We start from the raw sequence: 18006 nt of genomic DNA, 5'->3' as shown, positions 1-18006 counted from the left end.
CCCCCAAGTAACACACTGAAAGGCCTTTCTTTGTCGTGATAAATAATGGCAAGGCTTTCATTGGCTGGCAGTTCTCACTGAGTACATGCAGAGATGGTAGATTCACAGTGCACCTTGATTTGGGCATCCCCATTTAGGATGTACCTGCATTGACAGCTACAGACACTGCACATTTCAGGATCCTGTCTCCACAGACCAAACAAATTGTGCTGTAAAACCAAACTAAACAAATATGTGCTGTAAAATTCAAACTGTCATCATTAGGAGCAAATGTGCTAGGTGCACCAATGTTTAGAAAACTGTTTTTATACAATTAAATTATGTGAGTTGAAGGGTTTATATCCATCTTAGAGATTTCCCAAGTCATGTTCTACTACTCTTGATATGCAAAAAAAAATCCCCAGCCATCTTTCCCAAAAAGGTGCGTTTATAAATTTCCCGAAACACACAGGTGATACCTATGAATTGATGTTACAGTAGAAAGCAAGCTTCCAAGACAAAACTACAAAATAATTTCTACTACTGTGCAAACTAAAGCAAGACAATGCTTACATAAATCTTCCTACTATACTCATCACTCTGTTTCAGATACATGCATCCTGGTCTTACATTATTGAGATTTAGAATTAATGACCCACTGAGATTTATAGGGCCAATTACACCTCTCAGCATTACCACTTTGGGGGCCTCTACAGCCTTAAACAGACATTAGAAGGTCACTCAGAAAACTTTTATTAAGCTCAACAGACTTCAGATAAGGCCCTCTGCCTAAAAAAAGATAACTCTAAATAGGAGATGCTTTAGAAATTTCACCTTTATCAGTATTTCCATAAAACTCACTGTGTACTTTTTTTGAGGGAACTGCTTAGTAGCATTTGGCCATGCTGGATGAAGCTTTGAGCAATCTGGTCTAGTAAAAGGTGTCCCTGCCCATGGCAGGGGGCTTGGAACTTGGAACTAGATGATCTTTAATGTCCCTTCCAACTCAAACCATTTGCTAGATTTGCTAGTTGAGTCCAGTTGGGTCCATTTGTTTTGTTCTCTTCCAAAAATGTGGAATAAATACAACTAGATCTAGCACTGGTCATTATGCAGCAGGAAATGACTAAATAGTTTATGTGTATTAATGCAAGCGTGACAGATATGACTACTGAGTGACGTCTAAAGGGATTGCTTAGTGTTCATGGAACTGTGAGGAATTCACTTGGCAACATACCTAGTAAGTGAGAAGTCCCTAAATTAATACTGCCCAGTTGCACTGAGGTGACTGAAATCATCTTTGCTCATAGACAGCATTGCACAAAGATTGCTCAACACAGACAATTCCATATGTTCTTGTGTTTCCTTTCCCCCTTTTTACAGGTATGGCTTTCTTTGAGCAACCCAAAGTGCTGAGAATGATGCAAGTCATCAAACAGTAACCATGAATGTTGCACAACAGAAGAAAGTTTTGAAATGAAGCAAAAGCATAGCATTATTTGTAACAAGTAGATTGATAAAGAAACAGATATGATCAAAGAAAATCAGAATTCAAAACTGTTTTCTTCATTTAAAAATTTTTAATGAAGGGAAAAAAAAAATTACTAAGTAGATAGTTAGTCAGACTTCTGCCTGGCATGAATTAAGCCATTTGAGTACACACAATTTATAATAGAAACACCAACAAGCACCTTTAACTACAGCATCACTGCCAAATGCCACCATAATTAGGCTAGAAATTCTGTGCTTTGAGTCATGAATAGGATGTGCTCAGCCTTATTTTCTATATAGGATCACTCCATCCAAGCGCAGGCAGCAACATTTATTGAGAAATTCACTGAAAGATAACAACTGATTTAAAAGGGGTTCATGTAAGTTTAGTTAAGGAGCAACTTCAGAGATTATTTTCAATTACTGAGATAAAATCATGTCTTCTCTCAGGAGGAAAAAAGAATTTTTTTTTTTCCACATACTACATAGAGCATATGAAAGCTTTAAGAACAGTCTGATTTCACAAACAATATCAGCCTCCTACTCTGCTTTTCCCTCCCTCAAGTCATTTTTCCAATTATTTCAACATTTTCTTTGATCGATTAATAAAAAGCATCTTTCCTGCTGCAGATAACAGGTTACAGAATTCCTTTTTACGTTGAATAGGTTTACCCTGCTCTTGAAATATGAACTGATGGTTTTATTTCCTTTCACCAAATCTGCAGGGCTCTGACCAAGCATTGACTTTTTCTGCACCGAACTCCTCATTGATTTCAGAGAGCATGAGAATGACAGCAGGACATAATCACTAAGTTCCAGTTCTTCTAAATTTGCATGAGGATCGGCAGTTAATAAACCAGAAAGCCCCTGTTAACTTGCATTTAAAAAAAAAAAATATCTTTACTGGCTTCTCTTGAAAGGCTGCAGATCTGGGAAAAAAAAAAAAAAAAAAGCACACCATCTTCAGCTCCTCTAAATTCACTATCAAATAGGTTAGCATCCTTTTTTAATAACTAACATGTGACATCCTCATCTGATGCAGAAGGGATACATGTACTATGTCTACTTTAGACATGTAACTTTGCTATGACTCAACCTTGTTATTGTAGGGTTCCTGTACACTCAGCAGATACTCACAGACACCTGAAGCAGGCAATTCAGAGCCCAAGGGGCTGCACTACATATGCTACGTGAGCTCCTAATTTGGGCACATAATGTTACATGCCCAGAGCAAGTCTATGCAGTCCCTCCGCACATTTCAGCACAGTACCATGCTTCATGCACTCTGTACATATGAAGCTTTGCTATTTCACTCTTATCACCTCATTTCATTACCTGCATCTCCATGAGTTAAAAAAAAAGAAATCTACATATGTATTATGACTGTTTGGACAACAGAAAACCTCATGATGTACACAGAAATAAAGAAAGAAATCAGATTTATTTTCTTTGGCACAGAAACCTGGAGACATGTAATGAACATATATTAGCCCTCTTAAGGTAACTATTCAAGATGCTGATGGAGGTGTCAGTGCCACCTCATCACTCTCCCATCAAACCACCATCAGACTCATGTACGGCAGCCCTGCAGCTCCAGTGCAGTCTACCCCTTCTAATACATTCCATCCACATTCCAAGGTATATTTTATTAGTTTAAGGAAAAAAATCTAATAATCTATATTCCAAATAGTAGAGTCACTAACAAGACACAGATCTTTTGGAGGTAAAACAGGAAAGCATGCCTGGCAGAACATTTAAGGCCTTACTAGACTGGGAAAAAAGCCCACCTTTGTAGACAAAGTACTGCCATCCATATGCCTTTAAAGACAAAACCAAAGGCTTTCTAGTCATAAGCCACCACAAAATTACTGTCTGATCACCTGCTGTCTTGCATGCACATGAAGACTGTTTTTTCAGTAAAATTTGTTCACTTACATTGCCCAAATGAATGTCTCTCTTAAACTAAAAAAATTTAAGAAAAAATTACCCCATTGAAAATGACTTCCTAATCTGCCATCCTTTCAATAGAACTGAAGTGCTCTTCACACACATAGTACACAAGCATCTTGAATTAGCAGGGAACTATTTTTAAATACATGAAGGATAAGATACAAAATTAGTTTCATGGGGAATGAGAACCTAAGAGATTATTTACTTTCCCTTAATTACTTTGACTCACCACTCATTTAGCTTTCCAATAGTACTACCTATTTCACACTCAAATTTTGATACTAAAGACATGTGAGTGTGGTTTTTTGAACATTTAAGATTATGGACCTTAACGATACATAATCACATTTCTCAAATTGACTTACCCACAGAAAAAATAAAGATGACACATGGTAGAAATATTCTTTTATTTGGAACAACTGTCTCAAAGTAAGGGTCCCTACGTAAAAGTAAGCATCTTACCTCAAGCAAAAACATGAAAATTCTGACAACTGTACAAAACTATTATACTACGCACAGGTATCCTCTTATACTACTGATCTTATATAATGTCAGGACCAATAGAAATCAAAAAATATTTTTGAAAGCCAGGAACTCAGATGACAGGACAGTCTAACTGAGTCCTGAGCCTGAGTGAGAAGCTCAAGTTTCTAATCCTTTGAACAATAAGAAATTAGGTGTGGCCATACAGTACTGATGGGCTACACCCACTACCCATCTTTATGACGTATGACATGGGTACATTTCTGTCACTTGAATGGGATACACAAAAAGAAAAATTAGAGAAGATGAAATGGTTTTCCAGAAAGACAGCGCTTGTGGCAAATTTCAAATATAAAATTAAAGTAAAAGTAATTAAAAAAAATAAGGTCTACAATCTTATCTCTGTGGAAATAAATTAATTAGAATACTTATGACAGAACCTCCTAATATAAAAAAGTGTGAAAAGTAAATAGAAAGGATGAAGGGAACAAAGAAAAGGAAAGTAATAAAGAAGACAGTGCATTAAACAGAAAAAGCCAATCTGAAATATAAAAGAAATGGAGGTCAGAGTAAAAAGACCTGGGACAGATGGACACAAAAAGAAGAAGAAAGGAGGGTTATAAAAATGAAAAGAGAGAAGGCAAGACAAAAAGGGCTAGGGAGACAGACAGGGACCACTTAAAATTTAAAAAATAAATTAAAAAAAAACAAACAGAAGCAAAACCCAAACCAACCAAACAAAAAAAACCCTACATACAACCACAGCTCCACATTCCACCCAAAAAGTTACTCTAAAACCCAGAGCTGGAAGGAAAATAAGTGACATTCATTTCATTGGCTGATGACGCTTCATTAGATGCTGACAGCTCATGGCACAGTCCTGTCTCTGTCAAGCAGTGGGACTTTTTGCTGTAACTTCTCAGCTCCCACGGGATTAAGGCTGAGCTGAAGCAATACCTGAATGATTTTCTGCACTTAAACACCTGAGACGCTTCATACCTTAGCATCAGCTCTGGATTTTTCAGGATGACTAGTCTTTACTAGGTAAGGGAATGAAGAGGTACAAAAACTGTCATGGTGCTACATATGTAGAAGCACATACTACTGACACAATGTATATGAATTTATGATTTTTCCCTTTAAGCTGTGTTATCAAATCATTTATTATGTTACAAAGTACTAATAATTCTTCTATGAGCTGTCAATGACGTATCAGAAAAAAGTTATGGGCTGTTAAAGCAAGTAGCAAGGGAATCACCATGAAATAAAGTGGATTTTCTGAAGGCTTTCTAGAAAGAGATGGTTAAGAAAGAAGCTTTGGGTTCCACTTTCCACCAGTGAATATTGCACTTTTCCAACAAAACAACCGTTGCAGTTGAGAGAAAGAAAGAGACCCTGAAAAGAATTTCTCAAATCGCTTATTAGAATATAATGAATATTAACAATAGACGGTACGCATTCTCTTGAGAATTCAGTATTGCTGGGTTTTGGATCCCTTCTTCTAGGCTGTTAAGGTTGCTAGGGAATTTCACAGTTAATGGTGTATTTCCATATGAATGTTTGAAGAAGGGGGAAGGGTTTGCAAAACTGAATCTTAAGTGTGGAGTTTTCTTTGTGCTATGGAGAGAAAAATCTGATGTTCTTGTAAAGCTGACATAAGACACTTTCAAACTTAACTACACAAATCAAAGAGTTTTAGAAGACAAATTAACACATAAAATGTTTAAAGAGGCATTGTGAGGAAGAACTTGCTTCCCTTACGATGGTCAGTGGCAATGCACCAGACTTGCCTTAAACACACTATAATGGCAACAAGCAGTCTACAAAACACAGCAGCTTTGTTTTGCTTTAACAGATAAAAACAAGTTTATTTTGTTTTAAACAGATTGAATGTCCATTTTTCATAGACCATTTAGAAAGCACATTGCTATGGGCTTCCCAATGACAAATACATTGAGGCACCAGCAAGTGACAACACACTTTGTACTCCTTGACATGGATGAAAGAATTCAATTCAACTTTTCTTTTTTCTACCTGGAAAGAGAAATGCCCAAGAAAAATATTTTTTAGCCCTACTTCCAGAGGAAGAAGTTTAAACAATGCTCTATCTGCATATTCAAGAGTGACTGAAACTGACAGAGGGCAGAGTCCCTTCACTTTCATGGAAACAATTAGCTGAATAAAGGAGAAAAATAATAAATGTCCCACGGTTTGAATGGTAGGTACTCAATCTTGCATCAGAAAATCCATGGAGCAATCACTACCAAAGGAGAAGCTGCAGAAAACAAGAGAAGGTTGGCTCCACACTCACACCACCACCATTTATGTGGTTGTTCTCCCCATGCTTTAGCATTAAAAACACCCCAACTCAGGCAACTCTTATTTACTGCAAGCATACAGTAAATACAGACATACTTTCATTGGCAACTGCTGTGACAGCTGATCTTCACACCACAGTATTATCTTAATAAACTGTCTCTCAGCCCTAAGGTCTTTGTTCTCATATAAGTGACCTACAGTTGGTCACCCTGCATCTTACACAAAGCATGACAAGCACAGAGGTTATATGAGTTAATTGCATAGTGACTGCAAAAATAGTGTGCTTTCTTCATTTCAGCAATGTGGTCTTTCTCTACTGAAAACAATTGGATTTACGCTGTAATTCCAGTTAATGACAGAACTGTATATCTAGATAACTCTATCATTAGTTAATGTTACCACCACATGAGCTTGTCTGTATGGTATTTGACAATGAGATTCGAGTTAAACAGTCTCCTCTAGAATGAAGACAATATTGGATTAATTAGGTAACTTGCTACACATTTAGAAAATGAAGATTAATTTCCCTTTTATAATGATATTAAAATCCTACAGAATAAGAACCAGATTGTAATCTGTTATTGTGGTGTAACTCATGAATATCTCTTGAATTGCTCAAAATTTAAATCACTGGAGATCAGAATCTGGCCCCATATATCCTAAAAGAACATTTGACTCATTACTCATGTAAAAAGGATGCAATCTCCAGCAACACATAGTGCACAGAAATCAATCTGTTTCCTAGGAGAGCTCAAAATTCTCTTCCAGAAGAACTTGTATTCTGGTACTCCTAACATACTATTTTTATTGGTCTACATGCTACTTTTGCTACTAGCTATGGAGTGAACATCTGGAGAAAAGCAGAAACTGGGGTCCATTATTCAGTTTTTTCCCCGCATGCTTTCCAGAACTCAGGCAACTTTCTTCCTCTGACCAAAGACTGCCACTGGAAATAGCCTAGGAAGTCCATAAAGCTTTTACTAGCTAAAACACAAACCACAGACTACCAAATTCATTTTATAACATGATTATTCCTCCAACATGGTCCAAAACTGAAAGCATACAACTCTAAATAAAATACACAGAAATGTTGCAGCTGAGTCACAAGTGTCTAAACAGCCTGGTCTACCATTCTTTTAGTCTACGTTCAGTTGTGCTTTAACAGCTTGGGATATGTTTACATAAGCTTTTTGAAGACAGGTTAGTTTTCTCTCTACCTATGCTTTATGATGTTTTTGCACCAGCCAGCACTGAACCTTAAGTTCTGTTAGCAAGGGATCACATGTGAAAAAGTGCATTTATCAGAATGGTTGAAGCCTAACAGTGCATCATGCCAAAAAGCTCCACATTGAGCTGGGCAGGGAAGAAAGTATTTTCAAGTCTGAAACATCCATGTTCAGCTGCCAGTGTCTCCTATAACTTGACTGCTACATATTCCACTGTTCTGACACAAACAAGGATAACAGACTGATCATCTGGATTTCAGTTTAAGTTATAAAACCACACTCCTTCTGACCATCCCACTTCCTTTTATCCCACTCACTGTACAGCTTGGTAAGAATCACAGACAAATAGCACTGGAAACAATTATGCAACAGGATCCATTGTATCCTTTAAATACAACACAGTTATACCTACCATGTTCTTCAAGACTCCCACAGTGTTCACACAACTCATTCTAGGACCCCTCTGCATCCTTACAACTAGACAAAAAATCCTAAACTTGTTGTTTCTTGCACAATATTCAGTCTATTATTTTTACTTTACTCACTGTGGGCATTGCAGATTTTTTTTCCTTGTATGACAAACTTCTTCCTGTTCTCGATCTTCATTCAAAGCATTAATCTTGTCATTCTGTATCTCAGCTGCTGAGGCCTCCTTCTGTATTTTGCTCAAATCTCTGGTGTTATTTATTTGCAACTTAGAGGAAAAAAGTTTCCACTTTAACTGGAGCATCATCAGGCTGTAGCTGGCCAAAACCCTTCTGAAACCATCATTAGTTGCCTTCCTCAGATTACCGATTCTCTGGGGAGTATCTTGCTGCATAAAAATTTCTTTAAAAAGTTGCGTTCAATTTCAGTTTAGATAAAAACTGCATTATTGAGGACCACAGAGTAGAGAGAAAAATAAAGACATGATCTTCCTCAGAAGACGTCCAAGAGTAACTGAAAGAAGGGAGCATAAATACTTTTTTCCAACCAGCTCCTAATGACACACGTGGTTCTTTCTCACCGAGATAAACTCAGCATCAGGACAAACCTACTTCAGAAGTCCACATTTCAATTTGTTTCTGCCACTACTATACTTGCTCCTCAGGCACTTACAGAACACCTCCTTGTCATACAGTCATCCCATGGCATCCCTTAGAGACACGGCTGAAAATGTTAGAAAGGTCTGCATTTTTCCTTGCACGGATGCTTATAGCCACTCTTTGAATACTTCTCATATTCACTAAACCACCTGGCATCAATATAAGTGCTGTTTATTTTAGTTCTGTTCCTTCATCCATTTAACAGCAAACCAGTGATTTTAAATGTCTTTTAAAAAGCAGTACCCACAGGCTTACATCTCACCCCATATTGCTCATTTTGTGTTATGCTGACAGCAATGTTAGCACAAAAAGAAGTTTCTCACCAAGTGTGAAGTCTTCATTTTCCTAGAGTTTAAAATAGAAGTGGCTGTTGCTCTTTGTCTTCCCTGATAACAAAGACAAACCAATTCCTCTAGAATAAAATGTTGAAGAGCCACTGAAACAACTAGAACAGTTACTTAAGTGATCATCACAGCTATATTTCAATGATGACAGAGTTGTCAAAGCATCTCATCTTCAGGATTATCAAATTCAATCTTCTGCTTTCAATTCAATATTCAGTTTCATCTGGCAGCCCATATGACATTGAAGAACCAAAAGAAACAGATTTTCTACATGATTTCAAGATGACCACTACTCTTTTCTGTCTAGCTATTTATGCAGCATTTATACTTTAGGTATACAAGAACTGTTTGATTACAACAGGTTGACTGATTCACTTCACATTACTCCCTTTATTCTTGAGCAAGGTGAGCCTGAAAATTATTACTTCTATCATTTCTATTTTATTTGTAGTATATAGTAATGAACACAATCAACTTCGTTATTATGGAAAATGTAAACCTAGGTGCAAGATTGGCAAGATGGCCTTCTACAATGGTGTCCTGTGAGATGTGCTGCCTACTTCCATATTTGAACAAATGAGGCCTGCTCTGTCCACACAGTTCTCCATTCTCTTCCTTCTCATCACTACCCATGGAGAGCGGATTACATTAAGCAGCTACTCTGTTCTTTCATTATCAGCGAGCCTTCTCTTTCCTTTTCCCCAGAGATTTTATGCAGTTATATAATCTCCATTAATATTTTCCAAGGAACTTAAAAAAAGAAATTCCAATTTTTCAGCCATTCTCTTTTACTTAAAAAATGTTAATAGTTTCCTTTCCAGGTTGAAATTACAGCTGCCTTGTATTTTGCAAAGAAAACAATAAAAACTACACATTACATATGTTCAGCAAAACGATACATAAATTAAACAAATGCATCATGAAAAATAAAACTGCAAAACCCAGCTAATGACATACGCACCACACCTGGTTTCACATGTTTTCCTGTAATAGTATTAACCTCACAGAACTGGCAAGAAACTGGATAGCTGAATGGATTGGCAACAGTACACATGGGCTTTCACCTGGAGTGTATCAGCTCAAGTTTAGCCCAGCTCCTCTAGGAACTGAAAACACGTGTTCTCTATAGGCTATTGATGACATAAAATGGTAATGGCTATCCAGTTCATACAAAATGGGAGATTACATTGCAGAAGAGGAGTTATCAGGATAAACAGTATTTACTCTTACTGTTAAGATACGAATAGCCCTGAACCAAAAAAATTGGCGAAGGGTGCCTTAATTTGCTAAAACGAAATTAACTTAAGAGATGCTCATTTTAGGACAGCTAATGGAAAGGCAACATAAAGAAGATTAATCAAACGTACTTTCCAGGACCTTTAAGTTTTCAGCTTTCATATGTAACAGGCTCTCACCAACACCTCCATTTCTGTTCTGCGTGAAGATGGTGGAAGCCAGATGTGCATGTGCAGAAGAGCCATGAGGATGCATGCATAGACCACCCATTTACAGCTAGTAAATCTGCACAAAGTGCTTGTTCACTTCCAGCTGCCCATCATCTGCCCACAGAGGATCATAGACACACACTTTTTTGATGCATCTATAACCACACTACCCTGGGCTGTGATCTCAGTAGATTTCACTGCTAAGCAAGGGTCACACCTCCAAGGAAAACTCTCAATAAACTAAGTGGATCACTTATTTGGTAAATGCAACTCTTTCTTCTGAGTCAGTGTTGAAGTAATGCCAACATCCATCATAAGTCATCAGAAGAGATTAATCCATGGATCTCTGCCATCAAAATACAGGCCTCTACCACTGCAGAATGAGAGGGAACTGCTTTACTTGGTACAAAATAGCAAGCTCTTATTCTATATGCAGAGGAGCCACTGAATTAGGATATAACACAATTTCACAGAATGTCAGACCAGCAAATTATTAGGAAGCAATTTGCTACTTTCAGATGAAACAAACTTTGTCATTGCTGAAATACTTCTTATAAGCGCACAAGTACCAGTGCCCAATCTAAGATCATGCTCACATTCTGATTATTGTCCTCCACCTCCCTAAATTCACCTCACGCCTTTATCAGCTACTTCTATTTCATTTCTTCTTTGCTTCCCTGACAAAATGCTTCCTAACAGGTATGGGTGAGTCTAAACAGAGTTGTAAAAAACACTGTTAAACCCTCACCATATTCTATCCCAGGAAGAGCTGTTATGTCCTGAAGCATTTTTACACCATGTATAGGGCACAGACCCCTTTAAAATCTGCATAAAGTCAACCTGCCATACCAAAATAGTTGTATGCTATCCACTCTAGCCATGGAAGAACTGTTCCTCATCATGCATTGATGAAATCTAGTAAACCAAACCCCACATCCTAAATTCTAACACTACGTTAAAAGTACCTGTATAAAAATGCTTTAAAGCCTCATTTAACTTAAATTAAATAAGTCTAAAAATAAAGATCTAATAATGGAAACAGATTGTAATTAAGACTGTTGTGGACCTAGCTTCTCCCTGCAAAGGTGACAGAATAATAATCTAGTATTTACACAGTATCTTTCAATCTAAAGGATTCCACCCAACAATCTGATCTTAGACATACTTACACAGAAGAGTCTTATTAACATACAAAGTAATCTTAAATAAACCAATCTACTCAATTTCATTACCAGCAACTACCAAGATTGGTCCACTCAATTGTATGGGTTCTTTTTAGCTACTTTATCCATCCATCAACAAATTATTCACCCATCAAAAAAACTGTCCCTCTAACATCAGTAATGCATTGGGAACAACTTCAGTCTTAATTCTTAAGTTCACCCTAAAAAAAAAAACCTACCTCCAGCTTCGTTCAACCTCCTCTCAGACCTCCATCACCAACACTATCAACCAAGCCCCAGAGATGAATGCCACCAATGGATGAACCTGGCTGACCTGTCAGAGGATTTGTTTTTAAACAGTCACCTGGGATGTATTGGGAGTGTACTGGTTTTTAACAGACGGACCAACTTTTTCCATTTTATTCTGCAGAATACAGAAGACCTAAACCTGGCTTCCACAACTTTAAAACACCTCTTTCTTGCACCATCAAGAACTTAAAGCAAATAGGTTAGTCTCACCAACCAGCTCTACCCCAGCTGTGCTTTCCGTTTTATGTGGTACTCCTGCAAGACCACTGTTTTAATCATTACCACACAAGGAAGGGTTACTCTGAATCATTTGTTTCTACCTTATGGTTACCAAAATAGGCCTTGTTTAAACAGTTGGCTGTCAGGTATGCGCAAAGCATGGCAGAGGGAAATCCACCTCCTCCTCTGCAATTGGCATGGCTGTTAGAAAACATTCCTTGATGATATAAGCCTGCACAATGATTTTTTTTTTCCTGAATACTTGCTTCGAGTAAAATGAATTACAAGAAACCAGTGTGATAACATCATTCCAGCCAAGGGCTCCTCAAGAAAACTGCCATTACACCTTGAACCTGCACCTTCCCTGGCTAAGTCTTCTTCCAGTCTATATGGATGAGACATTTAAACCAATGCATGCTGGGAAAGATCATCCATATGTCTCTCCCCCTCTCCTAGCCTCTTCCAGAAAACACACCACTGACGGCTGTAGTCATCAGGACTTGCACTGCAGACTAGCCAGATCACAGGAGACAGCTGCGATGAGATCAGGGCATCATGATGGGGGGACAGGAAGGAAGCAGTAGAACCTGCTATCCATCACTGATACCTGATGGCAGTAAGCTTTTTTAGATGATCAAAGCAAATGCTGCAGAAACTGTCAACAAACAAGAAGCTGTCACCTCTGTGCCCTCTACACACCATGATAATCACTGTTTTCAAAAGGGAAATCAAACAAATGAATAAACCAGAGCTGGTTGACTAAAAAATCTACTGTGGCCAATCCTTGCACATTCACCATCCCATCATGGACTCATTGGCTGATATGATGACCCTGTTCCAAATCAGGCATTTTTAAAGCGCAAGACCCAACTGTCTTGGCACTGGAACTGCCTGGCCAAAGTACAAACATTTCGGTTTGAGAAAAATCAAGTCAAGGATGGTTGGCCCAGTATCTGACCTAGTTTCTCTTGTAACCTTTATCTGAAACTAGAACAAAACAGAGACATGAAAAAGGGCTGTTAGATCTTGTACTCCATCTCCTTGAAAATGCAGAATTGCCTCCTTCAGTACATTTGCTAGTGACCTACCTACTCTTACTTTAAACATCTGAAGAGTCATGGGCTCTCACTATATCTGGACTAATATAGGCTCCAATATATTTTTCTGTCATTACGTTTTTGTCCAGAATTAATCTTAAACTTATTTCCTCAATTTCTCCATTTAGTTCTAGGTATCTCTCACATAATTCACAAAAAAAACACAGATTCCTTTGACTACAATGCAGTTCAAATATCTACAGGTAGTTAACCTGTCTCCCCATATTCAGTACCAGCCTAGAAATATGTCTATTTTTGAATATTTTCCCTCAAACTAGTTCCTCCAGACCCTCAAGTATTTTGTTGCTCTTCTTTGAGCTTCACTGAAATTGTCAACACCTTCCTGTTGATAGGATATTCAGAGTTTTCAGATGCGTTCATGGCAAATTCTTATAGAAAGGGAATCCCACCTCTTTGTTCGTGGACATGGTACCTTTTTCTTGTCAGCTCAAGCACAAACCATTCTGTCTGTAATCAAGTCACGCTGCAGACTCCTATATTACTTCCTGCTGGATCTTAATTCTAGATCCCTTCTGACATTGCTATTACCTGTCAGTAACTTCCCAGTTTGATACTCCTTGCTTCATGGACTTGCCTTTTCCCCAAATTTGTTCCCTTCACTCTACTATCCTGTAGGCATTCTCCTGAAGTGCTGTTTACTGCAAAGCAAAGACGTTAGTTTCAAAGGTTACAGGTTTTGCTCAAGGCCCCTATTCAACAAAGCATTTAATTACATGCCTAACTGTAAGCACATGCTTAAATCCAGTTGATCAATGGCAAGCAGAGATGAGCTTAAGCATGCATTTAAAAAAGTTAGGTATGCAAGTCAGTGCTTTGCTGAACCAAATCCTGTTTCTGTAATCACTTGGATGGTTTATTTTCCATATTTGGCAAGAATTGACAGCTCAATGCTTTTATGTTACAAGATTTAAAAATGAAGCTTCAAGAGAGCCCAAAACTGACATCATGTTTTTGTTCCTTTCTTAAAATAAGGAAATAAATACCTAAGTAAATATGCAACAACACAGTAATCATTAAGCCTATAGGATTTAAATGTGCAGTAAGTAACTCGTTACTGCAGTAGCCTCTAAAAAAAAAAAAAAAAAAAAAAGCCTTGTGAAAAATTTGAAAAGGCACATGTATCTCACAAAGATATATAGCACATTCCCTGGTAGCTCGCTAGCCATGACTGTCATTGCATAGTTAGACAGAAAGAACAAAGCTGTCCATTTCTTAATTCCTATCTACTAAATGCCTTTAAATGCAATGGACTTCACTCACCGTTTCATGAAAGACTTTTAGGGGGAGAAGAGGGAAGAAGGTACTAGTCTTTGGTTTTGGTCATGGGTTGACTATTTCCATCAGCTGCCAACCCACACGACAGCCGATGTAAGATTTCACATTCATCACCAACAACAAATGCAGTTGGCATAATGGGAATTTCATTGAGAATATTTAAAATCACTTCCAAATGTCTTCCATTGTTTACACACAGAATACTTCATGACCTTTCTCTCCCCCTTGTTTTTTGTTTGTACTTTTTGTTTTCTTTTCCTTCCCTTATTCTGCTGTCTGGTAAACACAGGCAGAGAGTAAGTGGGGACTGCAATTAGGCAGCCATACCAAGCTTAATCTGTGGACTACCTAATTGTAAAATTCAAGGTTTGGGAGGAGTGCCATCTGAGAAAGAAACAGAGAAGAAAAATTGGAAAATTACTACATCCTCTCAATCCATAAAGCCTTCCAAAATTCAATTAACATGTTCTAAACTAAACCATCTACACATGCTAAGGCACTAAAATGCATAATTTCAAATATAGACAAGAAAGTAGCTGCTCATTTATATTTATCAGAATTAAAATATTTGCTGACCATTCCACTCCCACCCTTTTTATTGAAGTGGAATGTTTTTACGCTTTTGTACCTCAGTACTTGAGATGAATGAGAAAAATACCTACAGACAATATAAATAAATTGTATACAAATATAAATAAATATGCAATGAATGCATATTGGATTTGTTAAATAACAGTGTGGACCCAAAGTCACTTGGAAAACACCATTACCACACCTAGCAAAAATACTGTTGTTGAATAATGCATACATGATTAGGTTTGCCGTCTTCTGTACAAGCAGATTTTTCTTGTAATTTCATAGTTTCTCAGATGGAAATAATATCTTCACTTTCACAGATTCACTGGTGCAACAAACAGGAAAACTACCACTGTTTTTATTTACAGTGTGATGGCTGTAAATATTGCTGGATAGCAAGGACCTGTATGTAAAACTCTGTGAACAACTTTTTGCCACTTTCTCCTATGAAGGACGGGAAGGTGGCAAAGACAAAAGCGCAGAAACTCCTCTCCTGCATTGTGCATACAACTACTCATCTGAGCCTGCTCACCTCCTTTCCTTACTGCAGCTCAGCATCTCCAGCAGTCTTCTAAGCACTAACACCTGCTGGAAGGCTGAAGCCCGCCAGGCAGTATGTACCCACACCGTGTTAGATCTACAGCTTGCACTAATGGATTTTTTCAGATAGATGGCAGTGCACAAAGTGCATCCAAGATTGGTCCAGGGTCGAGATGCCATTTCAATGCCCAGACACTTTAACTACAGGTATTACTGCATTATCAAAAGCACTTTTAGAATGATCATGGCTTAGGACCCAATCCTGCTGCTCTGTGATAGCTCCAGTTCTTTTGAAGGGGTGAACTGGGTGCCAAGAACATAAACACAGCAAAGCAGCACTTAAGATTTTACTTCACATTCCTGTGAGCGGCAGAGGATTTTTCTTTCGATACATTCTAACAAATGTAGTTTTAAAACACAAAGCTAAAGGATGACTAACAAGACAAAGTCCAAAAAGATATTGCATACCGGATACAGGAGATGATAAATCCCATTATTAAAGGTCTGTTATAGCACAGATTTAGAAATAGTCCAGCAATAAGAACAGGGTATTTCAAATCGCTCTTACTGGCAAAAATTCTACAGCTACTACTTAATTTTGTGCCCTCTTCATTATAACAGACATTGTTATCAAGCTAGGAGAGCAGAGTGAAATTTTAACCATTTAACTGCACTTACCCCAGCAAATCCCTTTCTCACAAAAGGAAAATATTAACAAAGCAGCTGAAACAAATAGGAGAAAACCTCACTCCACAATTAGTAGTTCTGTACCTACTACTTGAGGGTTTCGATATATAGCTATCATAATGTGGAAGCATCCACCATCGTTGTTTTCTGTTTGCAGTAGGGGGTTGCTAGGAAACAAAATACTATTGTCTGATTTCATGATCTATTGCCTGGTTTGCCTGGCAATAGAGTCTTCTAAATCTATTACAGGATTATTTTCTATTTCACAGAGAGATTAAGACTAACATTAAAACACAGGCACACAGAGAGGAACAGTAAAAAATGCCTCAAAACTCAGGGGGAAAGATGTATATAGTCCAGGTTGAGGAAGACAAACTATCCTGAGGAAAAATGAACTTAAAGCAGTCTGGTGATATTCATGCACGCACGCACTCACACGTGTATCTGCATTCCTCGACTGTATCTATAGTTTTGCCAACTTGTCAAAGACTCCCTTGCTTCCGAGCATACAAACTGTTCTCTTACTACTGGAGAGCAACCGTACGCTGCAAGTTCAGTTAATACCACACGCTGCAGAATGCCTGGCGCGGGCGAGCACACATGCCAGAGTCATTTTTGTTCTTGGAATTCAGCTCAGGGTTGTTTCAGTGCCTTAATTTCTTTATGTAATCATTTTTTTGCACATTTGGATAGATAGGAGAGCCAGAAACAATTCCCTACTCTCCTCCTTCCCCTCCCCCCCTCTCAGTTGCAACATAAACTAAACAAACAAATAGATTAATATATAAATAAAAGCATCAGGAAAATATATCTAAAATTAAAAGCCACAATAGAAAACTTCACATATTAGTAGTGTGGCAAGTCTTTGTAAAGTGAGGGATTAAAAGGCTATTAAAACCAGACAAATGTGGGTGCCTATCAAGGCATCCCCACAACACGAGACCTCAACAGCAAAAAACAACAATACTTAAAATTTGAGAAAGAGATGAAGACAGTTCGGCACAAAGCCATAGAAAGAAAGGTTTTAAATAAAACCTGCAGTGGTTATTACTCTTTTATGTATATCTACGATTTCACACCATGTACAACATATACTATTTCAAAGTCCTTTCAACTTATTTATTAATGCCTATGTATTTCATCACCTCACTTTAAATTCGGAAAAAATGAATGAGGTACCCTGCAAAAGACATCAAAGCTTTTGACACAGCATAACTTCCAGTTATTAAAAAAAAAAAAAAAAAAAAAAAAAAAAAAAAAAAAAAGTAACAACACGCAACATGGAAAATACACAATTCAGAGGAAGTATCTGGGACCTTCTTGTCTCTCCTGCCCAGAGATGGATTTATCCAGTCTCTAATCTTCCTTTCAGAAACCAGGAGCCCATACCGAAAACCACGTTTAGAATAAAAGAACAAAAGAGTAAAATGCAAGAGAGCTCTTTCCACCCCAGACACAAGCAACGAGAGATGGACACGACCCACAACCAATCCCACTCCTCGCCAGGGTAGGACACGGCTATTCCCCAGCTGGGAACCCGCTACCATAACAATGCTGGTTACAGAACGGTGCCCAGCACTGCCCCTGTCCCTCACCGGCCGCACACCGAGATCCTGTCACCTACAGCTTCGCTGAAACCTGTTTTAAAGCGCTCGCTCATGAAACGGGGAGGAGGAGAGGGATGGGACAGTCACCTCCCGAGCTGCCACCAAAAACTGTTGTGCAAACGGCTGGGGGGCCGCCAGAGTCCTCGCAGCCACCTCACTCTCGGGGGCCGAGCCAGGTTTGCAAGCGGGA

General features: G+C 38.2%; 1 protein-coding gene across 1 annotated transcript in view; it reads right to left on the bottom strand.

Moving 5' to 3' along the window:
* The window catches only part of ENOX1 (ecto-NOX disulfide-thiol exchanger 1), a 381250-nt gene extending 363427 nt beyond the window's left edge, over window positions 1-17823 (bottom strand). Inside the window, exon 1 of the mRNA XM_026853212.1 lies at window positions 17805-17823. The gene's annotated coding sequence lies outside the window, so the exon portion shown is untranslated. The remainder of the gene's footprint in view (window positions 1-17804) is intronic.
* Between the last annotated feature and the right edge of the window lie 183 nt (window positions 17824-18006).

Source organism: Athene cunicularia, assembly GCF_003259725.1.
Source record: "Athene cunicularia isolate RWA chromosome 1 unlocalized genomic scaffold, athCun1 chr1_part1, whole genome shotgun sequence".
NCBI classification, from domain to species: domain Eukaryota; kingdom Metazoa; phylum Chordata; class Aves; order Strigiformes; family Strigidae; genus Athene; species Athene cunicularia.
The sequence above is the reverse complement of the archived record's forward strand: the minus strand, read 5'-3'. Positions and strand labels throughout refer to the sequence as shown.